At 46.7% G+C, this 23890-nt stretch overlaps 1 protein-coding gene across 5 annotated transcripts in view; it reads right to left on the reverse strand.

Annotated features, from left to right (window-relative positions):
* The window catches only part of RAB27A (RAB27A, member RAS oncogene family), a 538796-nt gene that overhangs the window by 383512 nt on the left and 131394 nt on the right, over window positions 1-23890 (reverse strand). For 2 of the 5 annotated variants that reach the window (XM_069624872.1, XM_069624866.1), the window contains exon 1: window positions 13236-13388. The exons of 1 other annotated variant lie outside the window; for it this stretch is intronic. The gene's annotated coding sequence lies outside the window, so the exon portion shown is untranslated. Of the gene's footprint in view, window positions 1-13235; window positions 13389-23890 lie in introns of those variants that run through there. 2 more of the 5 variants (XM_069624868.1, XM_069624863.1) reach the window with 1 other exon arrangement.

Here is a 23890-nt window from a genome sequence, read left to right on the forward strand (position 1 = left end):
GATGCACATAGGCGATGGAGTGCAGGAGACAGGTAAGATGTGCTTTCAGCGATGGTGTAGCTGGAGTCAGGTAAGATGCACTTTTAGCGGTGGTGTAGCTGGAGTCAGGTAAGGTGTGCTTTCAGCAATGGTGTAGCTGGATGCAGGAGGATCCGCGTTCAGCAACAGTGTAGCTATAGTCAGAAGGATGGGCGTCAGGTAAGGACGGCAGTAAGAGTTACGCTGCTTAAGGCAGACTAACGCAAAGCGCCAGTATGCGGGCGGGTTGGCCTTAAATAGGCTTGCCCCGGTCCCTCCCTTTGGCCCTGCCTTGTGGCTCCACCTTGTCACTCCCGGAGGTTCTTGCGCATGCTCCCCAATGTTCCTCTATGGCCACGCACCTGGATGCGCGTTCCTTAGGCACAAAGTGGGTAAAGCACACTTTTTCATGAGCCTAGTGCCATAGGCACCAGGACTGGGTCCATTTGGGCCCTGTGGGTGATAAAGACATAGGCCCTTGTCCAGTGGCCATGACACCAAGTGGGTAGAATGTCTTCCTGCCCCGAATTGCTGCACTGATGATCAACCACATCTTCTCTCATTTCGGCCTCCTGCAAAGGATTGAGTTGGACCAAGGACATCACTTTACCAGCAAAGTGATGACCAAGATGTGGGAGATTCTAGGGGTAAAAAGAAAACTCCACATTGCCTACTGCCGAGCATCGAGCGGGGGAGTTAAGAGATACAATAAGACAATTGTGGGCATCTTAAAGAGGTTTGTGGCAGACTCTGGACCTAGATGGGAAATCCAATTACTGCTGGTTCTGGTGGCCATTAGGTCCATGCCGTCTTCTGCAACAAAAATGTCTTCTTTTGAGCTCATGACTGGACGAAGGATGGTGCTACCTCAACATCTGCTCTACAGAACTCAAGAGTAATTATGATAAATGCATCCACTACACACGAGTACATTGAAACTTTAAGGAAACATCTTCAGCACGCTTTTGCTTATGCTCAGCGTAATCTAGAAAAGTCCGCGGAAGAAATGAAAACATACTATGACTTACAGACTACCAATAAGAAGTACGAAGTAGGTGACAGGGTCTACCTGTCCAATTTTCAAAGGAACCAGACCAAAGAGTGGACATTTCTTCCCTCTTGGCGCAGTGCCTTTGTCTCACACGTGGACCTTCAACTGCTTCACAGCGCTTGCACGCACTCTGGGGGCGTACAGCTGTTCCGTGGTCTCAAATGGTGCATAAACACATCTATTTTGCAGAAATGGAGGTTGTCTTGGAGACTGACAACAAAGGCATACCTCCTGTGTCACATGAGACGCCGACGGCTTTTGCAGAAGCATGCTCTTGTGCAAGCTCCGCCCCAGTCTACATCATAAAACCAGTTCCTTTCCTCAAATCGGGGCTTCCATTTAGCGTTACGGTATCCTGTTTCTAGTGTGTACTGTCTCTGCTGCTCTTGATGGACTACATTCCGTCTTCTACCCTGAAGAACTTCCATTCTTTACGGCTTGCTGCTCAACTTTGACTACGGACCGCGCTTCGACTCTGCTTTTCCTGCTGGTTTGCTACAATGCTGACTCCTTGCTATCTACAGATGGCTTACCTATTCTGATTTGCCTTCTGGGGTTGTTTCAGCGTTACTTCCAAGTAAGGACCTCTTACGATCCCGCATGTTTCCTGGATTACATAAGAGTTCTGTTTTCTTGGGGGGCTTCCTTGCTCCTCCTAAACCCCCTATTCCCACTTCACTCAACCCGAACCAACTTCATTAACTATCTTTGCTACTGAATCATCACCCCTTCTACAACAGTACATTTAACTTCTACAACAGCTCATTTAAGACTCATCCGAAACGTACATGTACGAACGTTCTACTGCCCAGTGCACCATCCCGGATTCCAGTGCGTCCCTCGTGCTGCCCGGGGTAGCTTTGCCATACTAACTTACCTTTTTGTTATTTTATCCGGTCGTTGTTTCTTTGGTACTTTCTTTGCTCCAGACTCTCTTGGTGGTAAGATCATATGAGCATCATTGACTGGGAGGGGAATTGTGTTAGAGTCCTGGTTTCTATAAGTAGTTACAACTTGTTTTGGTTCTTACTTCAGGTTCAGAACATCTGTATTTAGCAAGACAAGTATACAGGTATCCTATAGCCATAGCTGTTAGAATATTTTTTTGTGGTTTCAATTCAGTGTCACTCACTCTTGTCCTTTCTCTGCAGCATTGGTACAAGCGGTGTGTGTGTTCCCCGCTCTTTTGTGTGATCAACTCCTCTGCCTGTCTTTCTAGAAGTTGAAGGAGGCCTGATTTCTTAGAGGTCGTAGTGAAATCAGGCTTGCTGCCAATTCAACTGATTCTGCTCCTTGGTTCACCACACCAATCTTGGGACGTCTACAACGCCCCTGGCAGATAAGGTACGGTAACACTTTAAAATCATTGATAACATTTCCCTGGTTGCCTGTAAGATTTGCATTCCTAAAGGAGAACAGTATTACCCAAATTGATTGTTTACAAATGATTGGATGGTAAATCTGGCCGAATTTGGCCAGTACTATTCGATCGTTTGTAAATGATCCATTTGGGTAATCACTACCAAACATGGGTAGCAGGGGTTGTGGGGTTGTCCCCCACTCCCCATGTTTGGTAGTGATGGCTTTTGGGGGTAGCAGGGGGTGTCCCCCGCTTCCGGAAGTTTGGAGGCAGGGGACGGGAAAAAGAAAACAAAAAATAAGAAAAGCGGACCCTGCAGTGTCGGATCCGACCTGCATAGGAGGGACGGATCCGATGCTGCAGGGTCAGAAACAAAGCAGTCGTGAAAAAGGCAAGTAGGGGGTGGGTGTTTTGGGGCCAGTGGGGGTTCTAAATTTGGCCCAATTTGGCTGCGGTAAAATTGTCTTCACAGTCAATTCGGCTGCGAACAATTGTGCCACGGCCAAAATGTATCCATCCAGGAGAACATAGAGAAGAGAAATGGGGCCATATTAATCGATTAAAGAACTGTCACCCCAGACAAGCTTTACGAATGATTGAGGATCCCAGTGAGGGTAGAACCTAGGAACCATCTGAAGAATGAAAGGAAAGAATGGAAACCCAGATGGATAATATTACATGTATACAGGGAGTAAAGTAATTCATACCCATACAGAAGGTATGCAAATCAGGAGGAGAAAAATAATGTTTATAGAAATGTTCATGTAAGTGAAATCAATGTCCATATGTGGTTGTGATTGGAGAAGTAGAAGTATCTTGTTTTGTTTTCAAATTGTAACCCTATGTACCAGGAAAGAAGTACTGTATAATATACTTCACCTCTCTTTTATTCCTCTCTGCAGATGCAATAACTTGTTTACCTTCAAAGCCTGGAGGTAGGAGATTCCAAAAAAAGGAGGGGTTCCAGGACCAAACCCCAAAATCCAAAGAAAGGGGAGTGCAGACCAGAGCATCCACGCTCTCAGGATAGGAAAAGGAGTGGAAAACCATAAAATAAAAAGCAAAAAGAAAACAAAACCCCCACTCTCCCTTGCTCTTTCCTACGAGTGACCCGATCCAGGGTGGGGGATATATGGGGTGCAAATTCAGCCCCAGAGTTACAGAGACTGAGAGGTCATGCAAGGCCCTATTGTGAGAATGAAGGTGGCAGATGTTGAAACCCATTGGAATATGCGGGCCAGTTCAAAACATTGTTTTCCAACATGAGGCCTAGTGAATGCAGAAAGTGGGCCCCACTCAACATAACCAAAATGGAAAGGTGAAAGAAAGCGTGCCTTGAAACATTAATACAGCAGAATGTGCTCGATGGATTCCAAAAGATATTTGTTTCTGCAAATGCTGACTTCATGTAAAATGGGAAACTGCACATTTTGACTGAAAAAAAGAAACAGCAGCATGATACATGACACTGCCATACCTTAAAATGCATTTGGGAAATGGAACAGTGACTAATATCTAAATAGCAAACCCAAGTGACATTTTATTTGACATGAACCAAAATACTCACTTTACAACATACAAACTAACATTGTTTAAACGGAAAGGCCTACTTTGTTTTAAAGTGGACACTGGTTTCCCATGTTAAATAATGGCCTATGTGTGGACAATTCAGAAGGAACGCTCATGTCTTTTCAACCCGTCTGATTAAAGAAATAGATTTACCCATGGAAAGAAGGCCCAAATGCATTGTATGGAAATAAATTACATGCTATGTAACACACATCTTTTGATTTAAAAAGACACTGCTTTCAGCTTGCATATTAATTGTAGTTTGTTTTTGCAGTATCCCCATTGAACTGCTGGACAGTGTATCTGGATCTCTCACCCCAAAGACATTTGGGGCGATGCATACCAGGAATGCAGGTCTGGTTGAGAAAAAAGGTAAGAAATACATTTTTGGAGATCAAACTCATGGAGGGGTCAGATAAGGAAACACAAACAACAAATTACACTTCTCCAAAACTTCTCCACTAGAAGTAGAAAAAATCATTCTCTCACTCAAACTGTACAACTGTAAGGGCGACATCTGCCCAGCACAGTTAATAAAAGATGCGGCCAGAGACCTCTCACCATTCATTTCAAAATTAATCAATGCCTCTTTCACATCAGGTACTATCCCAGCTAATTTAAAACACTCCTGGGTGCTCCCACTTCTCAAAAAACAGACCTTAGACCCACTCATCCCGACCAACTACCGCCCCATTACCACTGTGCCAGTCCTCCTTAAAATATTGGATAAAGCCGCCTTTATCCAGATACAAAAACACCTTGACCTGCACAAGCTCATAGGAACTAGACAATCTGGCTTCCGCCCATTACACGGAACGGAAACCGCCCTAATCGATTTAAAGATGCAAATCGATGAGCTGAGGGATGGAGGGGGAACAGCACTCCTGCTTTTACTTGATCTCTCAGCCGCATTCGACTTGGTCGATCATAAGGTCCTTTGCAGGCACCTGGACTCTGCTGCCCATTTCTCTCCTGAGGCCATCAAGTGGTTAGAATCTTTCCTCAGCGAAAGAACAATGAGAGTATTTTCCCCATCAGCTGCTGCTGACCCTACCCCTATATTGTGTGGTGTTCCCCAGGGTTCTTGTGTCTCACCAACCCTATACAATTTCTTCACCAAACCCTTGTTCGACGATTTGGACCTTCTGGATATCACCTAAACTAACTATGCAGATGATACACAGATTCTCCTCCCACTTTCCGGGGATCATAGGAAGGACTCGGAGTTGGTGAACAGGGTATATCTCGTTGTTCAAGCATGGATGGCCACACATGGCTTGTGCTTGAACGACGACAAGACGGAGCTGATAATTCTGGGATCACACACAAATACCAAAAAACTAGGTCAGGAATTCTCATCCTTTAATATCGATGGAAATACTATAAGGGTCTCCAAGGAAGTAAAAACCCTTGGCGTCTACTTGGATTCCACACTTTCATTTAATAAACAGCTTAAATCCTTGGCTTCCTCCACCGCCTATACCTGCAAACTTATAAGAGCAGGTAAGCCCTTCCTTTCTAACAATAGCTGCATGATCCTGGCCAGAGCACTTATTCTCTCCAGGATCAACTACTGTAATGCCCTCTACAGTGGTGCTAACAAATCAACCATCCAGAAACTACAAACGCTCCAAAACAACGCCTTGCGAGCAGCGCTTGGCATAAATAAAAGAGCACACATTTCCGCCACCAGACGGCAATACAAATGGCTATCCACAAACCAAAAAATACAATTAAAAATGATCTCCTTGACACACAAAGCTCTCAATAATGCCGCCCCAAGCTACCTCATGAACAAAATACAGAAAAAAACCTCTATCAGACCAACCAGAGCCACCAACACCAACTGCCTAGTAGTACCTAGATTTAAACTAACCACGATTGGTGGCAATAGCTTCCCTGTGAAGGTTGCTAAAACTTGGAATCTATTACCTAACAACTTAAGAGCTGATCAACCTTACCCACTATTTAGAAGGAACGCCATCCAACATTTTATCTCCAACGACCACTAGTCACCGGTCCACGCTATTCCCAGGCACGACACTAATCCCCGTTTTCCTGCTGAATTATGATATGTTACCTGCACCATCTCTTATGCAATTCACGGATTTTTACGACTTCGGTCTTGTATAATTTGTATATTATTTCTGTATCTTGTATAATTTGTATAATATTATTGTATCTTGTATAATTTTGTAACTTTGTAAGCCTCGCATTATCCTACCTGTTGCGCCCTTCTACCCACGGGTCTGGAGCGCATTAGAAATAAAACAAACAAACAAACAAACAAGCCTGACCTCGCTCCCAATAAACTGTGCATTAAGCTTCAAAGAAGAGACCTTCTAAGGCACTTAATTGCTGAGCTGGAATAACATGGAGCCAAGCGGATGTCCAAGTCATGTGACTTTGGATAAAATGAAACTGCCTGGGTTTTGAGAACTTGAAACTCAAGGATGGCCCATATTATGTTGGTCATTTGATGAACATTGGACTCCTTTTTTAACAGGAGAACCTTGCACCACAATGAGCTCATCCAGGCCTCATATTAAAGGTCACAAACAAGCCTGACAGTTCTGTATACATATTAATCATATTCAAGAAATCAAGAGGAGTGGTGACACAGAACAATGGACAATTAAACTGTAAATACAATTGAATCCGGTTAGTGGAAGAGAGGCAAGCTCAGTCAGTAATTATCAATAGTCATATTTTATTAGTATCAATAACACAATTGAATAAAAGTAGACACAATATGTGCCTAAGCACTTTGTGTTAGCATTTCTGCACTATTTTGGCTCTGCTATAGCACTTTTTGATACCTTGTATTGTGGTCATTAATTTCCATGCATTGAGGCCTCATTGTTTCTTTAATTGAAGAAAAATAAAAGCCATAACATTTATGAAAAATAGATAAACCATAGATGGTTGGCCAACCAAGAAGAGGAGTATTTAGTACCGACCTCCTTAGGGTCATCTAATTAAGACTTTTTTCCTCTCCTCTCATAACATGGTATACATTATCTCTAGCAGCATCAAATAGGATTGTTTTTACAATGTTTTAATGTCTGTATATATTTTATGACTATATTGTGTCTATTTTTATCCAATTGTGTTTTTGATACTAATAAAATATGACTATAGAGTGAGAATTACTAAATGAGCTTTCCTCTCATCCACTGACCAGAGTCGATTGTATTCAGTTTAATTGTCCATTGTTCCGTGTGACCACGCCTCTTGATTTCTTGAATTTATTTGCTCCCCAGGTCCATGGTTGAGGGGATACCCATACTTCTGCTACATATTAACCATATGCCATTTGTGTAATTTCTTTTAGAGATGAAAATGGTCTTGTGACACTCATAATAATCAGAAAATCAGAAACTTGGTGAGCTGAAAGAAAGAAAAATGTATGTGCGTTTTGTGAAGTTTGAATTCATAAATATTCCAGCTCATAAGTAAACCATGAAAAATGATAATTCCTACCAGGAAAGTCATGCAGCGATACAATTAGTGTTCCCTGATTCGTCATAAATTGTAGAACTCAAAAATATATATGTTTATGCAGTTATCTGAAAGGAGAAGATAGTTGCCATGTAGTGAGATTCTAAGAAAACCAAACATGTAAAGAAAAATGTCATTTGAAATGTTGCAGTTCTCTCCTCCCCATTATCCATAATCCAGACCTCCTAAAACTCCTTGTCGTATCAGATGACAGTGGGCGGATTGGTGGGAGGGGGAGGAAGAGAGGTGTCCAATCCGTAGCGTGGAAATATTCATAATATGCATGTGCCACCCTATCTCACCAATACATTCACCTTGAAACCAGCCACAAGAGTTACTAGATCATCCAATACTCTACACCTCACAGTGCCCACATTTACCTTAAAAAAAGCCAGAGGCTCCAGCTTCACGGTCCTGGCCCCTCAACTCTGGAATACCTTACCATTGAACATTAAATCAATTTAATCATTTCATCCATTCAAGAAACAAGTCATTGGTTGGTTACTGGAGAAAAACTAACCTTACCATTCTCTATCTCCTATGCCTGACGACACTGCTGTTACTCGAACTATAACAAGGCAAACTGTATATAATGTACATACTGCACAAATGTATAACTGCATATCATATTTATATTGTTTTTGTTTGTAACCTGTTCTAAAAGCGCCCTTTTACCTCTGGGTCTGGAGCGCTATATAAATAAAATAAACCTCTGGGTCTGGAGCGCTATATAAATAAAATAAACCAACAAACAAACTATATAATATCAGTTTTCAATCTAAAGAGGGACAGAAGGACAAAAAGAAGAGAGCAGACAGATAAGCCAAGACTGACAACAGAGAGCTGACAAAAAGAAACGCTCACACCCAGGAGAGCAGATAGAGTGAAGACCCTGGGACACTTGCTGGGGACTTCTGCCTGGAAGCTGGGATCCCTATCTGAGAGAGACCTCTGGCTGGAGGGACCTTGTTGTGAATAGAGACAAGAGGTGTGAGCTGCCTTCCCTATTACCGAAAGAGGGTCTGAAATCTGTCTGACGACCTGAGCTGAGAATAGGTACCTCCTACGTAAGTAGATATATCCCCAATGCTATCCGTTGTATTGGGAACTACCTGCCGTAATCCTTTCCATTTAATGGGGGGTGAAACTGTGTAGACTCTTAGCACATTGAATTAAAGCTAATTCAATTAATTCCCACATAGAAAAGATCACAGGATGATTTGTGTTAAAATTTAAAAATAACAAATATCATTCCCAGTGTGTTACAGTGTTACATATCGGCCCAGTCCTGCAGTGCCTTCCTTTTCTGGTGGCTACATACAGGGGCATGCGCATTCCAGATCTTCGTTGTGGCTTCGGTATTGGTTGCTATGGCGCCTGGCCGTGCAGCAGAGGACGCCGCATCAGCTGAGACGTCCCGTGCACAGAGAACGTGTAAGGAGGCCCCGCCCCCTGCACTGTAAAAGCCGAAGCGACTCAGCGGCATGTTGCTACTAATTGTGGCGTTACGTTCCATCGGGTTCATCCCACTTCGGTGCTTATTCCTTTTTCCTCTTGATTACTTGACTTCCTGGCACCTCGACCCACCTTTGTCTACTTGGATTGTCACTGCCTTTTCCACCAGCCTGAATTTGAACTCTGTTGCCGACCTCGGACTGTCCTTGGATTTTTACTGTGCCTTCACCATGTCTGGAGATGTTACTCCTCCTTTCTGCTCTACGCAATTTGAGCGACCTTTCCAACGCGGAGTACCACGCTGCACATTACAAGAGTGTCCCGCCAACTTGGCCTGTTTTTGTGCAATTAAGGTAAAGCTCGTCCAATTCACCTGTATTATCCATTAGCTGAAATGTATCAGTCCTTCTCATATGTGCAGATTCCTGGAACAATCTCATTGATTTCCTGCCTTCTCTACCCTAACCTAATGCATAGAAGAGACGCTTTTCAGTGTATGCACCAACCCATCACTAGTGCGACCCCCGTGCCGCCCGGGTATACTCTTCCTTACTAACCTTCCCATTTGTTGTTTTGTACCTGCCGTTGTACTCCTTTCAACTGGTACCCCAATTTTCCTTAGGAATCCCACTTATCAGGTGTGCTGGGTGTGGTATCAGTCATAGTGAGGTTGTGGTCATCACTTGTGCATACTCATAGTCTTGGGTCTTCTTGTAGGTTCATCATTTACGGTCCAACACCACCTCAACCTTTGTCTAGGTACTTTGAGTACTTTCTGATTGTCTAGTTAATTCCATATTGCCTGATTGCTTCTAATCATACTGTGTTTTCTTTGCAGCATTGGTTATTGGCGGTGTGTTCTCTCCCCGCTCTTTTAGGCGATAGACATCTCTGCTGGTTTTTACTCAAATGGCAGAGAGGTACATCGTAGAAAAGAGCCCCTCTTAGAGGAAGCCTGAATTGCAGAATTCAGGGGAGCTGGAATACTAGAGGCTGAACCCGAAGCTGTTAAATCTACCTCCCTCCGCGAGGTCGTCTTACCTAGCAATCAGCATACGGAGCGGTAAGTAACATACAGCCATTATAGTCAATAAATTAATTGGGTGACCCAATTTTCCTGTAACCCCCGACTTCCTTACAGAAGAGGGGTGTCTTTAATTCCAAACAAGAATCCCAAAGCCCTGCATTTCATTTGAATGGGTGTTCCGCAAACTATTTTCCCCATTGATTTCCTTTTCCAAACCTTGCTTTTCAAATAAAAATCGCAAACGAAATTGCCATTATATTCCCACTCCCTGTATCCTTGAAGAGAGGGTCCATGGAATGGCCTATATAAGCATGACAGCCCAAAGAGCCAGAAACGCAAGATGCCAGTCACTGTTTGGCCAGTCCCCACGAGGGCCAGTGACTTCCACTTATGCAAACAGATATTCTCTTAGACAACCGTTCAAACCTTAGCCAGCTGGTGTCTTCATGGATACAGGTGCCTCAACACTGGACCCGGTTGACTAATGATAAATATCCAGCTGTGCTGACGTCACCAGAGACACCATGACATAGTAACGTTAGCCACTAAGCAAACTCACATCCCTGCACGAAGTTGCATGGACACACACGAAGAACATGCTTGCACAGTTCTGGTGATAGATGACAGATACATGTACATGAAGCCTATTCTTTTCATTAGCAAAATGCAGTAACGCAGAAATTCAAGAGAGCAAGAGATGCAGAGCAAGCTTGCAGACGCCTTTTGCAACTAACCATATGGAACTACAGGATCGTATAAGGAACCTGGAAGAGCCAAATACCACTAACCCATAAGGAAAATCATACAATACAGACATATAGAAATCATAGCATAACTATAGTAGAGTTACATGAAGCCACAGGCCTCATACTAAGGGACGAAGGGAAATGGATGTTATAGCACGCTGCTCAGAACTGGTGCTCGCAGCCAAGGTCAGAGGTGAGCAGAACATTCCTAGCTGGAGAGACAGGGACCCACATGCAAAATAGCTGAATAAATCCTCACTAAAGGCAGGACAAGAAGCACAGTTTTGCAGTCTTCACCCACGTGATGCAGCCGAGCTGAACAATAGCCATTTACTCACGGTGGGAAGAGGAGCATTTCCCAGCAAAGCAGGCAAGAACTGATACATGTGTTGTTTTACAACATTGCAACCTGAAGGCACTCTCTAAGGTTAGGTGGTTATACCAGTGGCAACAATGAGGACACACGGTCTTTCTCATCACCTTGAGAAGGTACATGGAGAGCTGAGAACAGAGCTGGGTCCCAGGCCTGAGGAGACACCGCTCCAGTCAATTAGGGAACACAAATTCAGGGGTGTATGGCAAAGGGCAAGGGCCAATGGTAGTCCTGCGAGCAGGGCTTTAAGTGGGGTAAGAAATCGAGGGGGGGCCCTCATTTGGGGGCGTGGCTTGTGGGGGGCGTGGCCTAAAACGTACGCAAATCGTAAGGTATGCACACACATATATATGCATGTTATATATCTGTGTGCGTACCTTACTATGGTTTGTGTACTTTGCAAGCCATCTTTTCTAAACATAGAAATATGTATTTCTATGTTTAGAAAAGATGGCTTGCAAAGTACACAAACCATAGTAAGGTACGCACACAGATATATAACATGCATATATATGTGTGTGTGCATACCTTACGGTTTGCCTACTTTTCAGGCCATTTTTTTTTTTTAAACATTTCGGTTTTATAAAAGATGGCTTTGAAAGTACACAATTCAAGCCATCTTTTATAAAGCTTTGACTACGGACAAAATTGTCCGTCGGCAAAGCTTTATAAAAGATGGCTTGAATTGTGTACTTTTCAAGCCATCTTTCATAAACCTCGAAAAATGTCGAGGAATCCCCAGGTTCGCCGAGGGTTAAAGACGCCTCGGCGACCTGGGGAAACAAAGGGACAGTAACTGCCTCTGGTGACCCTCGCGCGAGAGGTCACCAGAGGCAGTTACTATGACTTACAGAAGTGGCAGCCAGGCACAGCATCGCTGTGGTTGGCTGCCACTATTGTCAGATCGCCTGACTTCATGGCAGGCGCATCTCCCATCGCGGCTGCCGCCGCGACGGGATAATGCATCCCGCCAATGTTGCGTGCAGTGGAAGGGGGGGCCCCGGCAGGGCCCCAGCTCAGCCCCACTTTTTGGAGGCTGCCGGGGCCCGGCCCCGGCAGGCCCCGGCCCACTTAAAGCCCTGCCTGCGACCCTGCAACAATGTAATAGATACGTTTTGGGGAAAGCTCAGGCGAGACCAGCTGACATGGAAGGGCCAGCCAGCTAACCACTATAGGTGCCTTCTATAGGCACTACCACCCCAGCCACCCAATGACATAAACTCTTAGGTTTTTGGGGAAGAGTCCCAACTTGTGAAGACATGTGCTAACACGGGCTCAAGAGCTGCCATTGCTGAAGGTTTGTTTCCTCTATGATGCATTTCTGTTATGGAAAATAAAGGACAGTTATAACTTGCCATTGGCTGAGTCGCCTGTCATTTACCAAGGGAGGGTTTATTGGGCCCCGGGTACTCTGCTGAACGGTGATTGTATAAAGGCAATCACTGGAAACTCTTTTTAAAGAACTCCTGCCCCCTCCCCCTAAGGGGGGGCAGTCCCACCGTTTGAAGAGTACGGCCACTGCCTTATAGGTACTAACATTTATTATGGCCCCTGGAAGTCCAAGCCTCTGTATGAGGAACCCGATGGGTTGCAGTGAAAACCGCACAGGCATTTTCACCGGGTGCCCCGTCTTTATTGCTGTGCAGAGGTTCACACAGTATATCGAGAACCTGAAGAGGAAAGCAACGAGCACTGGGAGGGGAAGCAATCGCGCTGAAACCTTGTGTTCTAGGGCAAGCAACATCCTCTGAGCTTAAGTGTTCCGTATGAACTCACCATTTGTCGTTTTAAACTGGTTGTTTGTTGGTATAATATATCAATCTACGAAAAGGCATTGTTTCGTCTTAAAAAACAGCCACTTCTTGAATAACAGCTATATATAGCTCCTCGCTATGTCCTCGGTGTGCTGTACTAGGCTCCATCCCCCAACCACGCCGTTTCCAACGAGACCGGCGCAAGCACTGTTCGCTCCCCGACTAACACCCACTCACCACTGACCCCAGGACTGCACTTGTCCCTTATGTGGCTGCCATGCACACAGGGTAAAGTTGTGAGCCTGCAGTGCCCAGCTTCACCCCTCCACCGGATGCACACTTTGAGTCGCCTACTGATGCCCCGTTCTGCGCCTCGCGTACCTGTTGCCCGGGTGTCGAGGGCCGAGATGGTTCTGGTCAGCACCTGACGTCCAATCTGGGATTCCCCTGGGCATCCGCTGGACCCCCAAAGCTCCCCTCCTTAACTCTCCCTTTCTCGTTATACACAGCTGTGGCAAGAGCACGCCTTCTAACTGCGCAGCTCACACGCGCCCTCTGCTGCTCCAAGATAAGACTGCTGCGGATCTGTCTCTCACTGGGAACTAAGTTCTTCAAAGTAAAATAAAGCAGCATTAGGGAACACAATAGGCCTGACTTTCTTACAGTGAAAAGTCTTTGCGAGTCAGATGAGTTATGCGTAGATAGAGCTAGATAAAAAGAGAACAGAGAGGGATATGCGACCCAAAGAGATCATTGGCCCAGGTAAAGAAACACACGAGACACAGAGCAATTGGCAGCGACAGAGAGCCCGGATACAGACGGACAGGTGTGTAATGAGAGCAACCGAGCAGGAGAAGAAGGGACAGGAGTGGAATGGGGAGGACGGAGATCAGAAAGAAGCGTGGTGCGGAGAGAGAGGTAGGGGGGATAGGATGTGTGACAAAATAACTGCTGGTCTGGGTACTGGACTTCTAAAAAAAAAATGCCCGAATCTGTTTTCAGGCAGTACTACAGCATCAATCCAGGCTTCAGAATGCCTTATTTGCAGGTCGAACCAGGTTTGGATGTGGCGAGTCACGCCGGTGAGCTACGTTAGGTCGGTTTGAAGCAGAGCTCAGTGTGGGTCGAAGATTAACTCGAATGATGCATTTCATGAGCCCACCAGGGTCTGTCAGAGGGTGGATCTGATTCCATAAAATGGGTACCACTGGGTCGAGTGGCAATGCTTCCAGCACTTCAAGTCGAAGGTGGGGTGCTGTTTGTTATTGTGACTGGTTGGATGTGTTGTTCCAAGAGGCAGCTCTTCGAAAGTTGTCTGCAAAGGCGAGCTGGGGCCCGAGTCGGAGAGGTGACATGCTCTTCTGGAACGATGCAGTGTAAAGCCAGTACGATGGATGCAAACCAGCTGTTCCAAGAAGTGCCAAAGGCAGACCCACTGGTACTGTGGATTCGGGTTCAATTATCATTCGGTGTAGCAGAATTCAGGAATCCAGCTGCTGGACGTCTTCTGGTTGTCCGAGTCCCAATCCAGGGTCTCAGGGACACGATTGGTCCTTTTCCTCTTCATTCTCACCTGGGGAGACTAGCTGGCATGTCCAAGAGTCCTTCCCCGCCAGTGAGGAGCCTGGGTACCGGTGCAAATGGCATGGACTGCAGGTCTTGATCCAACAGCAGTTCACCTCCAATGCACCCTAGGGATGGGAATGGAGGCGAATTTACCTCTGCCTTCAAACAACTGTCTTCCCCTCTGATAGAAGACTTTGACAGGGTCCAAAATAATTATTCGGTTCTTCTTGAAAGGTCAAACGAATCAAAATAGGAGTGGGAGACCCTTTCCATGAAAAAAGGTAAAAGACCACAAGGGATTGGATGAGGCAAGCATGCTTTAAGGGGTGCCATACCTGTCAGGTTAACACTTAATCTGTGCCTTCTTGCATCATCCCCAACGTGCTTTTCTGTGCCGGAAGTGTAGGATACAGGAAGGAAAGAGAAGAACACAGAAACCCAAGATGGAGGAACCCTTCCTCTGCTCCATACTGCTCTGACTGCCTAATCCTACCCCCTTCCCAAGCTTGGAACTTCAAAGGCCCTTTGGAAACAGGGCTGGAGAGGGGTGTTATCCAACCTCACAAAAGATGAAAGAGATGCCACCATTCCCAGTCCCTCGCCTCCAGCAGAGACAGCCAGTCTAGGGAGAATACCCACAGCCTATGTATTCCTGACATGGATCATATGCTGCATTGGGTATGCTGAATATCAGATGAGGATTTCATAATTATGTTAACTATCAGCCCCCATACCACCAAGGTATGGCTTATTCAAGATTACCCTGCTGCAACCGACAGCAGATCATAAATATGATGGTTTTGGAAGAGAAGTGCTCAAGTAATCCAATAATCTCCCCCACAAACCACAGCTCATTTCCTTCATCCTTATGGTCTCTTGATTGTCCTCCATGTCCACCTTAGTCCTTACCGTGTAAATCTACAATTCTAGCTTCCAGTTCTTCCCTTGAGTACACCTTCCTCTTTAGGGATTGGCCCTTTTCCCTATGCAATCTGGACAGTTCTCCCTTCTGCAGGATCTCTATGTGCAAGAGAAAACTCAAAAACAGGGTTCAACTCCCACCCACTGTCTCTGTGCAGGCTCGCAGCCTACTGTCCATGGCGGTGAACCAGGGTAAAGATAGCAGTTTGTGTCCCCGGTTTTCTGCAGGAAGGCAAAATATGTATGCAATCAGAGGCTTTCTTCCTCTGTTTTTGTCTGGTCTGGTGGTGGGAGGGGGGTTTCAGCTGTATTCTGCTGTTGCTTCCTGCCTGGATTGCACCGTCACTGCAGGATAGACTTAATGCTCGAACTCTCCTGCTCGTCAGCATGTGTTGCGCTGTCCCTTCTCAGGTCTATAGCAGCACAGGGTCTCCAGAATGTTTCAATCTTGCAGGTGGCCAGTTTGTCTCCTTCGGGATTGCCAAATGCTTCACAGTGGCATCGCTGGTTATCTTGAACAGCTTCTGATCAGAAAGCATGATAGAAACACTGGCATGCATTTGGGTAACGAGGCATGGCTGGAGATAAGGGGCTGCAGAGATGCATACTGGCACAAGGTGGGGGCAGGAATTTGACCCATCTCTGCTGCTGCCATCCAACTCAGGGGTAGGATTGGCTCTCTGGTAGGCTTCCCATCCCCAGCTGAGAGGTCTTCCTGTCCCTTCGCCACAATGCCTGGTTAGTGGTCTTATCACATGAAGTTCATAATCCCTTGTGTGTATTCCTCAGGCTAGGCACGTGTGGATCCACCACACTGGTTCAAATGCAGATCTTCCGGTTTCCTTTTTTTTAGCATAAACATTCAAACGCTTTCTCCTCCTAAAGAATAAAACCATTTACCTTATCCTGTCCAGAGGATGTACTACTTATCCTTCATGCTAGATTCCAGTGTTCTTTATGTGTCATATGATTAGAAAGGTCTTGCCATAAGGCTCCCCCGTGTATTCGCAACTTTCCTTCCCACCTTTTTCACCCCTGGTATACCAGTCAAGGTTCTCCAGTCCTCTACCATCTCTCTCACCCTTTAGATACCTCTCATTTCCTTACTTCTGTGGTTCCCTCTTGTCCACTTCTTGTGACCTTCTTGCTTCCCCTTTTTCACTCCAATTCAACTTTCTAACATATATCTAGTTCAACAAACCCCTTCTCAGTTCCTTTCGTACATTCTCCGGAGTTCCATCTATTGTCCTAGACCTAACACCTACTCCCTCCAAATATTTCTTACCTCCCTCCTTCTGCTCCCTTCTCCCAGCCGGATGGGTCACTCTTCTCCCAAACTCTGGGACTTTCTCTCCCCAGCCTCGCCTAATTCGCTACCCAAGGGGTCTGCATCCTTTGGCTCTCCAGGTGTTTTGGACTATATATACTATCAGCCCTAGCCAGCAAAGTCAATAGTAAGGGATCATGGGAGTCATGGTCCAAAACATCTGGAGAGCTGGATATTGCAAACCCCTGCAATGCCCCCAGGGTTTGCTGCCTTTCCCCAGATTCCTGACCATCTTGGTCCTTCCTCCAGCCTCCCGTGTCCCTGCTCTCCTTGGTCTCCAGGAGCTCACCTCCATTCTCCTGCCTCCAGCTATTGCTCCTGTCCCTTTTGCTCACTTGTCAAGTCAGGTCTGAATGAACTCTTTCTCCCCACTCCCTCTGTCTTCGGGCACAGGGCCTACCTTTTATAGAGCTTTGGACCCACCTTTGGGCCTGTTTCAGATGTTAGGGGTCTCAGGTGTGCAGGCTTGGTAGGGGGAACATGAGATTCGTGTTTCACAGGATCTTGGTGAGTTTCTATGGGCTTCTGGACCGCAGCTACATGAGCTGTGTCCATTATCATGGAATTTCTTACTGCCTCCTCTACCCTAAGCTGTATGTTTAGGGATAGACTAGTTTGCCCTCTTCTGGAGGATGGTTTCCAGCTCTAATGTGGGGCCTGCGGGTAGCAAACCCCTTCCCTAGAGCAGTCCCCCCTTTGGTTGTCACACCCTGGCCCTGCCCTTGAGGTGACTCTCGTAGCCCACTGATTTCTAAGCGTATGACAGTGGAGGCCCTGTGTTTGAGAACATACCGACTGCCTCTAGAATTTCGCAGCCTAGCTCAGGTGCCCCCTTTCACCTCTGTAGATGTGCATGAAACTTCTGCACCATGTGAGGGGAGCCGCGCATGCAGATGCCCTCAGCTCCAGGGGTCCACCATTCCTCGATTCAGCTTAAAGGGAAAGAAGCATTTACGTTTGCAATGTGCCAAGCCCCATGCCTGCCGCCCATGGCATAGTAGGTTTATGGAGGGGATTTTCCCCAAGACACCCAGCATTATCTGACTTGTGGTGGCACCCAGCCCCGTGGTCAACCCCAGCATCCACCAATGAGGTCAGGCAGAGGACTTTGTCAAATATGTGTAAGTTACATTCAATAAGAACTATGGTGTCACAATATGGATCCCTGCCACCCAAATGGGACAGTTGGAAACATTAAAGCACTTGGTTATAACTTAAGACACATTTAAAATAAACAAATGCCATACCAGAAAGGAGGGCAGGAAAATACATCATTAGGTCACAAACGTAGGCACTCCGGGAGGAGGGGGGTGGGGGGTGGGGGGTGGGGGAAGAGGGGTGCATTAACCCCACAACCTGTCTTCTGTTGAATTATAAAGTTAGCGCCTAGAAACACTGTCAGAGAAGGTTACAGGAACCATGCTGAGCTCAGTGCCCTGAGTCCACTCTTCCAACTTGCCAGAATGTCCCGAGTAGATATCAAGGTGTTATTTGTTACCATCATTATCATCATGTAATGGAAGTAGAAAGTCTCAAAGGTGCTTTAGGCAAAATTGCAGACTCTTCGATGCCAAGTCACCGGTCCTTTGTGATATCAAAGTAAACCTTTCACCAGCTGATGAAAACCAAAAAATGGCTTCTTAAAATGTCAACATGATGCCTCTGTCTGTTCTAATGCATAACACTAATCGCCCGTGACGGCTGAACTATTAAGCCGGTCTGTGAAAAGGCCGGACACAGTTTTTATGAATCATCTGTCAGACAGACTGTGCTCAGGGACCGATGACTACTCCTTCTGCACACAGTAAGGGAAGTGTCTTTCTGCAAATAGAATAAACCACATTCCGTGTACACGTGTTACAGTAAGCCGCAGTCTATATTTGAACAAGGTAAACACACCTTTTGAATACGGCAGAGATAAGGAGCCAGGCTAATGATACGTGTGGGCAGCCACAGAAGGGCTCCTGGAATGTGAGGCGAGAAATAGTGATCACATGCGTTGCTGGCCTTTTCCAGTTCCACTGCATACATTCTAACACTACAGGAAAATGTCCCATGTCGCCTGCCAGGTGGCAGCAGGTGAAGATGGCTCAGTGCAGGACTACAAGCCATCATTTGGAACATACTACATCCAGCAATATTCAAATAGCCATTAGAAATGAAACCTTTGAGAATGTTGTTCAAGTGGCATGCTGTAGACCAGGGTTGGTTGGGGTGGGAACCACACGATTGAAAAACTGTGACTAAAAATGATCTACAATCAAAATCCGGATAGTTTTGGTAGCCCACCAACGTGATTTTGGTACGCTTTAGCAGCTAGGCTAATTTATCCAGGACCTATATGAATAGGTCGGCAGTAGAATGTCGGTGGTTAAAGACGCAGAAGTCAGCATTCGTTTTTTCTTCTTGTTCCATGGGGTACGCCCTGTACCAGCCTTACTGCTCCCTCCCCTGTCGTCGGGAGGATAGCTCAGCGGCGACGTGCTCGCCATGGAAACAAGACGACATGGAGCAACACAGATTCGCTCCCCGGGTCAGCGCTTAGAAATCTGTAGGTATTAAGCGCGCGATAAATAAGCTATCATATATCTATACCCTTGCCCTATATCCTAGTGCACAGGGGGCAAACAGCAATGCAGCAGCTTGTGTTTTTTTTAAAGAGAGCATTTTATTGCTGGCATGGTAACATCCTTTTTTTTTGTTTAATTCATTCACTTCGTTATGTGTGGGAGGGACAAGGCATGGGTGATGGAAGAAGGGAGCTGAAGTGGAGGGAGGCAGCCGATGAGGACTTCAGAGAGGGAAGACTAATACAAAGGTTGCATTAGAGAACTGTGTGTGTGCTGCGTCATATAGTGAGGCATTTTGACTTCTGGCCTTGCACCATCAGTCAGCCCTCCTAAACTCGCTCAGAATATGGACCATTGGGAGCAGTGCAGAGTGACGTTTAAACCAGTGTGAACTGGAGACAGAAATTGTCCATTGTTCCAATCAGCAACTTAAACATTGCTTTGGTTTCGAGGAGTCCCCACCCTTGGGGGAGCGGAGCAAACTCGCAGAGCGAAAGCGAGTGGCTCGCTGAGAGCCGCACGTACAGCCCCCACCCTCGCGGGGGCGGGGATTAACACCGGGAAAGCCGGCACGGCTATTGGGAGAGCACGGAGCCCCCTCCCTTGGAGAGGAGGGGTTACGCGCTTCATGAGCATTGCGCTCCGGTCTACCGTATGTGACAGATCGAAGAAACTCTGATCAAAGCCCCAAAGACTCCGGAGAGGAGCTGAATAGCAAATATAAGCACCAGAGCTAATTACAGCTCAGATCTGAGCACACACTGAACACAGGGCCCAGCTTTGATTGAAACAGAAGCTGTTTAGCAGCACAGGTGCAGCCTCATTTGTACAGAGTGAGCCAGTGGACGTGCCACTACACCTGAGAGGGTACTACTAGGCACCTACCAGCAAACAGCATGGCTAAATTTGAATGGAGTAAGGAGGAGCAAGAAGCCATGTACCCAGAGGACTTGTCTCACAGCTTCAAAGAAGTGCTGTGAAAATCACTCATAGACAGAGTGGCTCAAGGGGTCAGACCCCTCCAAGACAGATTAGAGACAATTGAGTTATTCCTGAGCCAAAAAGTTTAAAGCACCACACCACAAGCAAGCACGTCCACAAGGGTCACGCCAGAGGGCTCACGGGTGTAAATAAGGCCTGGAAGAGCAAGAACTCTTCTGACCCCCGGCCAACCAGAAGGGGCAGATCTAAGAGCCCCAGAGGCTACCGACGCATTTAATAGGCTGAGAGAAGCCTTCATGAGCAAGTCGGAGGTGCTGAGCCTCGTGACCCCCTACCCAGGGGAGGAGAATTTGGGCAACACAGACAGAAGAGGTTTTCTCTGAAGAGGAACCCACAGAATCCCCGACCTCCTCACAGGAGGAAGCCGATAAAGAAGGGGATGAGGGAAGTCTGCATCCACCAAAGAAAAGGCTGAGAAAGCTAAATAATCTGGAGGACGAAGAGACTTCGGATGGGTTTCATCCAGAAGACATCCGGAACCCAAAAGCTTCAGAATGGGTGCCCCCCACATCCCCAAGAGTCGCAAGATACATGACTCAAAGACTGCGCAAGTCACTGGAGAAGGAGGTGAGGCAAAGGATGAGGGCAGAGTGCCCAAAGCCAGAACTACCAGATAAAGTAGCAGAAGCGCCAGAGCTGGACCCTAAAATGTTGGCCTTTGTCGCAAATTCCAACAGGGACTCCAGGAAAGGGATCGACCGTTCATAACGGAGTTGCCAGCAGAAAGTCCTGGATTTCGCCGGTCCTCTATCTAAGATCATGGAACTGGCGGAGCATGCAAAAGACACCGGGGAGGAAGTGGACCCTGAAACGCTAGCAAACTGGGCACAGAGAGCAGTGTGCTTATTAGGGAATGCCAATTGCGCAATATCATCCGAGCGTAGACGAGGACTGCTGCTCAAAATAGACCCCTAACTAGGGGATCTGTCCTCATACGAAGCAGGTGAGGCAGCGCAAGGGCTGTTTGGCGAAACCTTTGGGAAGGAAATGGGGAGATTCGTTGGGACCTACACTTCCCTAGAAAAGGTGCAGGCCTCCATAAAAAAGATCTTCCCCGGAAGAGTTTTTGGTGGGACCCGTCGGTATAGAGGCCGAGTGACCAGTCGCTACCAGATGTCCAGGAGGCCTCAATCAAACAGAGCCCAATACTGGGAGAACAAGCAGCCAGACTCCTCCTTCCCACCGAGAGGTCGCTTCCCCACAGGAAGGCGAGGCAGAGGCCAGGGAAGAGGACAAAACTTCCCTGCAAGTGAGAGCACCGCATATCCACCGGTAGGGGGGGGGAGGACAGCGAAATGCTGGGAGAGCTGGCGCACGCTTTCCAACGACGCTTGGGTATTGAAGACAGCCAAAGGCTTGCGCATATACTTTACTCAGACCCCAACCCAGAACCAAGCCCCACAGCCAATAGTGTCAGCGCTAGCAGAGAAAGATTTGCTATGCGCAGAGCTGCAGAGTCTAGCGGAAAAGCGCGCAATCGAGCCGTGCGAGGTACTGAGGTTCATAAGCAATCTGTTTCTGGTTCACAGAAAAGACAAAGTGAGACCAGTTATACATTTAAAAGACATGAACAGTTGGACAGTCTACAACCATTTCAAGATGGAAGGTACCCACCAATTAAGAGACACGCTCAGACAAGACGACTGGCTCGTGAGGATAGATCTGAAAGATGCTTACCTTACTATACCAGTTCAAACAGAATACCGTCCCTTTCTGGCTTTTGACTGGGACGGGCAATTATGGCAATTTGCGACAATGCCATTCGTACTGGCATCAGTGCCTTGGGCGTTTTACGAAACTGATGAAGCATGTAGCAGCAGGATCAGGGAGAAAGGGATACAAATCATCATCTACTTAGACGACATCCTGCTGATGGCAAACAGCGAAGACACGCTACGCTATCAGACCAGCCGGGTAGCGAATCTCCTGACCTCCCTAGGTTTTCTAGTGAACCGAGAGAAGTCAGAAATTATACCAGCGAAGAGCATAGAGTTCCTAGGTTTCATCATAGACACCAGGGCAGCAACTTTAGAGCTACCGAACAGAAAGATTCGGGACATGAAAAGAGAAATAAGGAACTGCCTCGGCAGAACAGCTCGAGTAGTGGGCTTGTTAGCAGCGGCAATACAAGCGAAATTTGCAGGGCCCCTGCATTATCGGGCGCTGCAGCGACTGAAGTTAAGACATCTTCAGCAGGGCCTCAGCTACCACCAGCTAGTGCCTCTAGATCAAGCGCCCAGTACAGAGCTGGAGTGGTGGCTACAGAACATGGAGGCATGGAACAGCAGAGCCATTTTTGGCAATCAAACCGACATTGTAATAGAATCAGATGCCAGCAGAGAGGGCTGGGGAGCCTGTTGCGGGGAGCTCCAAACAGGAGTCAGGTGGAGTTCAGAGGAACTCAGACTGCACATAAACTGTCTAGAACTATTAGCCGGTTCATTCGCGATCAAGGCATTCACGAAAGACAAGGTGAATTCATGTATTCTGTTGAAGATGGGCAACATTTTAGCAGTCAGGTACATCAATCATTTAGGAGGGACAAAGTCCAGATTATTAGCGGAAATAGCCAAGGATTTTTGTCACTCCTGTCTGGAGTCAGGAACTTCAGTGATAGCAGAATATTTACAGGGCTTGCTTAATGTAGTAGTGGACTGGAACTCCAGACATCTAGCAGATTCCAGCGACTGGATGCTGGACAGAGTGATTTTTCGCTAGATAGAAGAGCTCTGGGGACCAATTCACACAGATCTTTTTGCGCCCAGACTGAACGAACAGAAGAACAGATTTTTCAGCAGGAGGCTGGACCCAGCAGCAGCAGGAGTAGATGCCTTCCTGCAGGATTGGAGAGGAGAGACACTATACGCGTTTCCTACATTCGTAATAAGCAGAGTTTTTTCGAAAGTATGCAGAGAAGCAGAGAATCTGATTATAGTAGTTCCGATATGGAAGTCGCAAGTATGGTTTCCAGTGCTCATGGAGCTAATATCTGATTATCTGAGAATGTTGCCTCAAAGAGAAGATCTTCTCATGGACCTAGTTGGGTCGTGTCACCCTCTGAAAGTAAAGGGGACACTGCCACTGATGGCGTGCAAGATAGCAGGAGACGCTGGAATCTCCCAGGAATTTTGGCACAGGCTGCGAGCCTCATCGCCGAGTCATGTGCCCCTTCGACTAGAAGGAGCTACAACGCAGCGTGGAACAGATGGTCAAAGTGGTGCAAAAGGGGAGGTTTTCATCCCGTTTCTGCCCCTTTAGTTGAGATACTGAATTTCCTAGCAGAACTCCTACAAGATGGGAAAGCCTATAGAACAATAGGAGTGTATAGATCCGTGATATCAGCAGGCCACACACCCATCGAAGGAGGCCCATTAAGGGAGAATCTAGCAGTAATTAGACTGCTAAAAGGGATAAGATTTAGGAAACCACTGCAACCAAGATACAATCGTTATGGGAAGTGGCAGTCGTACTACAGTTGTTAGCAGACTGGCCCAGCAATAAATACCTGTCCTTGGACAGACTATCTGGGAAATTAACGATGCTACTGTGTATGGTGTCAAGAAGAGTAGCAGACATCACACTGCCTAAGGTAGACAGGACGGTATATGGACCAGACGGAGTGACTTTCCATCTGGCCAGCAGAACGAAGA

Source organism: Ambystoma mexicanum, chromosome 11, assembly GCF_040938575.1.
Source record: "Ambystoma mexicanum isolate Mex_15411 chromosome 11, UKY_AmexF1_1, whole genome shotgun sequence".
NCBI lineage: Eukaryota > Metazoa > Chordata > Amphibia > Caudata > Ambystomatidae > Ambystoma > Ambystoma mexicanum.